Source organism: Labeo rohita, unplaced genomic scaffold, assembly GCF_022985175.1.
Source record: "Labeo rohita strain BAU-BD-2019 unplaced genomic scaffold, IGBB_LRoh.1.0 scaffold_2454, whole genome shotgun sequence".
Classification (NCBI taxonomy): Eukaryota; Metazoa; Chordata; class Actinopteri; order Cypriniformes; family Cyprinidae; genus Labeo; species Labeo rohita.
The window spans coordinates 1-7,167 of NW_026128720.1; the positions used below are offsets into that span (position 1 = coordinate 1).

The 7,167-nt window shown below is 33.2% G+C and overlaps 1 long non-coding RNA gene across 1 annotated transcript; it reads left to right on the top strand.

Moving 5' to 3' along the window:
• Positions 1 to 1,468: 1,468 nt before the first annotated feature.
• Positions 1,469 to 4,328, top strand: LOC127159722 (uncharacterized). The gene is made up of 3 exons (XR_007826532.1): positions 1,469 to 2,026; positions 2,676 to 2,772; positions 4,188 to 4,328. It is a non-coding gene; the product is annotated as an uncharacterized LOC127159722 (long non-coding RNA).
• Positions 4,329 to 7,167: the final 2,839 nt, after the last annotated feature.

The following is a 7,167-nucleotide window of genomic DNA, read 5'->3' on the forward strand; positions in this document are numbered from 1 at the left end:
CCATTTCAATCATGCTTTTGTTAGGATCATTTTCCAGCATGCTGCAAACCACACAGTAGTCCTCTGCATTATCTATAAAAAAAAATCTGTTAACATTAAATTGTTAAATTAAATTAAATTACAGAATTACAACAGCACGCACCTCGACATCTAAGAAGTGTGCAGGCTATTTTCATGCGTGCTGATTTGACTGCCTCAGACGTAGTCTGAACATGGCTGATCGTTCCAGTCAGCAGGTATTGTTCAGCAAACTGAAATATTAATTGACAGATGATATTAATCCAATCCATTATAACATTTTATACCTAAAGTTAATTTTGCAAACATTTGAACACATACATTCAATACCAAAACTCCACAACTGCTGGAATCCATCTGTGGGTTGTGTTTTAGAGTCTGTAACTGCCACTGGGCTGGTTGCTCATCACACATTCTCAGTTTTAAAAAATTCCTAGATGGTCAAGATTTTTAGAAGCGAATAGCATTAAATAACATTTTAAACAAAGAATGATTAAACAGTTCTAACAATATTACCTCCAGTTCCGCAGAATTTTACGTTCATAAGTAGCTTCATTTCCCATTGGGTCGATCAGAAGTAGTGTTTTTTCAGACATTTTGACAATCTAGAAAGTAATGTCATGTAATCATAAACAAGTATGGAATATTTTTAGATCACCACTTACAACTACAGGAAGCTGCATGGTATAGACAATTTCAATCTCTGAAATACTTCTTGGAAATGGAATAAATAAACCTTTAAATTATTGACCTAAAGCAGGGATAGGCAACGTCTGTCATGGAGTGCTGATGTCCTGCAGAGTTTAGCTCCAACCCCGAAAAAAAAAAAAAAAAACTGCCTGTAGCCCTAGTAATTCTGAATACTGAATGCATCTTTGTCAAGTGCTTCTTAGCTTGGTCAGGTGTGTTTGATTAGGGTTGGAGCTAAACTCTGACGGACAGCAGCACTCCAGGACCGACATTGCCTATCCCTGACCTAAAACATTAAAGAATGTCTGCAGATTTCGAAGAAATGTAGTCCCACAGTTAAAAAGAAAAAAATAAGAAGTCCAAACAACCCCATACGGAAATGTAATATATGACATATATGTACCTATATCAGAAGTGCTACTCTCATATATGTTAAATATAGGGCAATATATTATTATCACATATATCCATTTTCTGGATATATGTAGATATATGTTTATAACATATATGAATTTCCCATAGTACAATTTGTATATAAACATATATTGAAAGTATATATATGTTTAACTTTTATATGGTATTGTATGTTATGACCATATATGTTTACAATATATATCAAAATTATATATTGTATTGTATGTTATGACCATATATGTTTACAATATATATCAAAATTATATATTGTATTATATGATATGACCATATATGTTAACAATATATATCAAAATTATATATGGTACTCTATGTTTTGACCATTTGTTACCAATGTATATACTGAATTTATACAAGTTTATTAACCATATATGCCTAAAAGATACTGCTTATTGTAAATCATATAACACAATTCATTGCTTAACTTTATTAATTGTTTCAATTTAGTTTTCTGGGGGAAAAAGTAGAGATGAATATATAACCTGTTCAAAAAATGCCAATGTACTAAAAGTTACTTGTAGGAATGTATTATAGAGTTATTGAGGGGGGGGAAACACTTTATGTAACTGTTTGTCCATATGTGCTCTCATCATCAATGAACTAAAATGCATTTTATTAAAATACATGAGCGATATGTGAACGTCACAATAGCGCTTTTGCGCATGCGCCAAAATTCAAACACGCCCGCGCTAACGGCAGAGTCTGAGCAATGGCTGCGGCTGAACAAACAGTCATCTGCGGCAAGATGTTTTTCTTAGTGGAAGGATAACAAATGTGCCAGTACCTTCACATAATAAACGACAATGATTTTATAGACGGGCACGAAGACAGATCAACATCACTGAGTGGAGCGGATGAAACGCCCTTGAATGTGGCAGCGGTGCAGGTAATTTACGCTAATTTACTCAACGCTTTATTCCTACACTAATATTACATATAGAAACTAAGTGTTATATGATTGTTTTGGTCTGCAAGAGCCTCTGTCTCTATATAGATCAGCTAATGTTTTAAATATTCCCTGTCATTGTCGTATATATGATGTTATGATTACAGCTGCATTGATGTGTTTTGCAATTTGCTCGCGTTAAAGTTAATTTTAGCTTTTGGGTAACAGGTTAATCTGTATGGAGATACTGTGAGCTCATTGTTTTCACTTGATAAGCAATGCCACGTTTGGAAATTATTTAAAGCTGTCTGACAAAAATAATGGATGAAAATTATAATGTTTATCTCTGAGATGTAGTCTAGACTAGAACTATAAAACTGCACGAAATTGAATTATTTAAATACAAGCACCTTGAATTCATATAGTAAATGACAGTACTTGGTTATATTGCACCAAGTGCATTGACATGTCAGTGACATGCCTAGAGTGGGTGCATAAGCACATGCATGTGCATATTGCATAAAGGTACAGTAAGTTACACTAAAGGATGTGATTGTGGGGTTTTAAACATATGGTTAATTTATCGTAGTAAATTTTGTTCATATCGTTGCTGATAATTGTGCTATTCTTGTTTGTGTCCCATGAAAAGGTAATGAGTCCCGAAATTCTCAGAAAATAGAAATGGAGGCCGAACCTGCAGATGTGGATGGCAGTGATGTGAATGATGGAGCATCTACACAGAAAAGGTTAAATATTTTATTGAAACCAAAACTAGCATCTGCAATATACATGTAAACAAATCAAATCAACAAAATATTTTAGTTAAAAATGTGTCTCCATGTACTATTTAATACAATTCTAGTGCATTTAATCTATTAAATAACAGTAGAGTGAGTGAGTTTTGGGATATGGTTAGATTTAACTTATTTTAGTGAATGAAGTACCACATTTCAGCTCTCATTTTGTTAGGGTGGGTACACAAAATATGATTGTATCCTTGCTTATAGAAAATCCTCAATCTATCTGCTTTCTAACAGCTTCATGTGGCCGTAAACATTTATTTTTAACGTGGCTTTAAGCACTATAGATTATTAAAGTTTCACTTTGACTGTGACAAAGGCAGTAAATGTGGTGTTTATATGGAATAATTGTAATATTTATGGTACAAATACAGAGAGAGTCCCCATATCAGTAGGAAAGCGATCAAATGAGCATCTTCCATCCGAAGACTTGTGTTGCATACAGTATTTGTGTTAAATACTGTAAATTGATAAACTGTTCAGCGTGATGACATTTAATGCCTCAGACAGGGCCTGTAGTCCCATTTAGCAGCATGTTAGCAACCACCTTTTTTAAGAAACATAACAGTTTAAAAATAAATAAATAAATAAAAATCAAGAGTGGGGTTTAACTGGTGTGTTTTATGTCATAGAATAAAACGTGAAAATATTATGAGTTTGTGTAAACCGCAGACCTTATTTTAGGGGATTTAATCAAAATTGTCATTCAAAAACCCATGTCATAGTTCCACCCCTCTATTTCTTTTCTCCAGGCCACATTCTCGATGCACATATTAGGTATTATGAATGTAAACACTTTATTTCATTGATGCTAAATAGCAAATTAAATTGTAACCTCAGCTGTGAACTCTATCATTGAGCATTTGGGTTACTATAGTTTAGTTCTTCATGTATATAGAGACATATTATTTGAATGGGCATGCAGGCTGTGCTCTGTCGTTGTTCTGCCATGTCCTTGTGGTATCTGGGAATATTTTACAACTACAATTTATAATTATTACATAAATAATGAGTATTCTGCAGTTTTAAAATAATCTTTAACTTTACCAACCATGTTTAATACTCAGTATATTTGTCATCTTATAGTAGTTAATCACTTTAAGATATAGGCACAGTTCGAACTAAAAACCTAAATTAAACTTTGGTACAATGTTGGATTGCAAGATTTAAGCAGGTTTTATATTTTAATATCATGTTGACTAAAATCAAGTTTAGTTTACTGTACCACCCAACACTACCAAAGCTAAAAAGTTGCTTTTGAATGTGGTGCATTTCCTGAAATCATATATGGTTCAGAAAATGTATTGTAATTATCTTATAAAAACCTAACTTTTTTTTTTTTTTTTTTTTTTTTTTTACAGATGCTGGAATCCAGAAATTTCTTCACCTGGGGCCTACTGGGGATGGCAATAAACAAAAAACTAACCAAGCTGTGGGAATACAAACCTGTAGACCTTTAGCTGAACCACTATAATTGATGTTCTGTTTCTTATGCCTGTTCAGTGTTTTGATCAGTTATATATGTAATTGTTTCTTTTTTGTCCTGTTTGATTGTGCAGGTCAGTAACTTTTTTTTTTCTATTTAAATAAATTCTGTTTAAATAAAGATGCTTCTTTGTGTAGCTTTCTGTACCATTTAACATTTAAGGCTAAAGGTGTGAAATGTGCAATGCACTGCAACTTTGTAGAGTGTCTTACATGTGTCTACAACCTCTATTTAAAGATCAAAGATCACATATTAAAATATTAAATATATGAAACCGTATATTTCATGCATATATGTCTAATTTGTATACAACATAATAAAAACATACATATATCTCACATATATTAATAATTATATACATTTCATATATGGCAATACATGTATTATACATACATAAACATATATTTTTGTATGGGGTAGACTTATATGTCAATATATGAAATTGTTCCATTTTCTAATAGGAATCATATATGGATATGGCATATATAAACATGTATTCAATATATGGGTATTTCATATAAGCACATATATTACATTTCCGTATGGGACTGTAAATAACTGCATAATAGTGAACAATAATGTTTGAACAATAGGCCAAGATTACTAAAAAAAGAAGTATCATAATATAAATTCACTTGCAATGTACTTTAAAAATGCATACACACCACAAGAATCCAGTGTGCTCCAACATTCACAGGGCACAGCCAAATGTCTTCGGCGGGGAACTTCATCTGTGAAAAGTGTTTAATAAGTTTGTGATGGTTCAAAAAATGTAAATAATACCTACTTTATTACTTTTTGGAAAGTGAAGTTACCTTGTTTAGGCATCTGAACTGTCCAGCAAACAGTGAAGATGAAACAACTGCACAAAGCTGGTGTACATGGTTCTGAAAAAAAAAAAACACTTATAAGTACTGTATATAAAAATAAAAGAAGTGTTCCTAAATAAGTATACATTCTACACATACCTGTTGTTTCTCAATGACCTGGTGCAGGTATGCATCAATGACCTATATTAAGAAAAACATACATGAACAGAAATAAACTATTTGTTTTGGTAAAAAACAAACAAAAAAAAAACCTTTATCAATTGTGTGACTTTTCAACCCATTCTCACTCCCGAGGCGTCAAAAACTGCAGAACGGTCAAGCGCCTCTAGCGTCACTATGAAGACGTCAACGGCGCCCCTCGGCGTCACTATATCGACGAACTGGGACCTACATTGATTTCAATGGGAAACTTTTGGCGTCAGAACACAGACGCGAAGGACATGAGATGATCGCTATGAAATCACGTTCAGGAAGTCTCATTCAGCACACATCGCGATATTTGCCATCAGTTTACGTGTGCTGCAGGTTGGGTGAGTAGTCGTAAATACGCTGTCTTAATGTTTGTTTTAAAATGTGTCCTGTCTTCTTTATTAATCAGATTAGCGCCGTATGTTTATTCGCTTAATTATATCCGTCTTTGCGTTTCATTGCGTTTAACTAAATGAACACACCTGTTAACTGAGGCGATTAAACTCTGTCTGTCACGTGACATGTCATAGACCTTCATCAGTTTTATATTCATATCAGGGTCAAAGATGTAAGTTGTATTTGTAGTAAAATCATAGTAACCACAACACTTACAACAGTTGTTGCAAGTTGTACTGTGATATTTTAAGTTAAAACACAGTAAACATGATGCTTACCATGTTTTTACCACAGTACCTGTAGTTGTACTGTGATATTTTAAGTTAAAACACAGTAAACATGACGCTTACCATGTTTTTACCTCAGTAACTGCAGTTTTACTGATATTTGACGTTGAAACGTATTAAACATGACACTTACCATGTTTTTACTCCAGTAACTGTAGTTGTACTGTGATATATGAAGTTAAAACAAAGTAAACATGACACTTACCATGTTTTACCACATTAACTACAGTTTCACTGTGAAATTTAAAGTGAAAACAGTAAACGTGATATTTACCATGTTTTTACTACAGTAACTGTAGTTTTGCTGTGAAATTTGAAGTTAAAACACAGTAAACGGGACACTTGCCATGTTTTTCCCATGGTAACTGTAGTTGTACTGTGATATTTGAATTTAAAACAGAGTAAACATGACGCTTGCCATGTTTTTGCCACAGTAAATGCAGTTTTGCTGTGAAATTTGAAGTTAAAACAGAGTGAACAGGACAATTACCATGTTTTTACCACGGTAATTGTAGTTGTACTGTGATATTTGAAGTTAAAACAGAGCAACAGGACACTTACCATGTTTTTACCACAGTAACTGCACTTTTGCTGTGGCAGTTTCAGTAAAAAAGCACCATAACCACAACACTTCTTATGCTTTTACTGCAGTATCTTTAGTTTGACTGTGATATGTATAGTAATAGCACAGTGATCACCAAACTTACTATGGTTTTACCACTGTAATGCTAGTTTTGATGTGCTTTTACAACAGATACCACAGTAATCACTACAATTACTATTCCATGCTTGTACCTTTTAATGTAAAAAAAAAAAAAAAAGGAAAATGTTGCTCACAGATCATTATTAACATTCTCTATATAATTGTTTTTTCTTTCCTTTTTTTTTTAGCTGAGGAGACCTAAAGGAAGCCGTCAGTCCAGTCTTGTTTGTGGAGGGGTCTTCATTTAGAAACAGAGAAGACAGAAAGCTGCGGAGGGAGACATTTGCAGTGGTCTGTGTTAGTTTTACCCTTTTATCAAACATTCCTGCTGTTGTAATTTGTACAGCATATATAAGATGTATAACATGTTGTTTCTTAAACTTTTGCCTTGTCCAAATACTCACACTTGCAGTTTTGCACCTTGTCTAATTATATGACGTATTTCCTGTT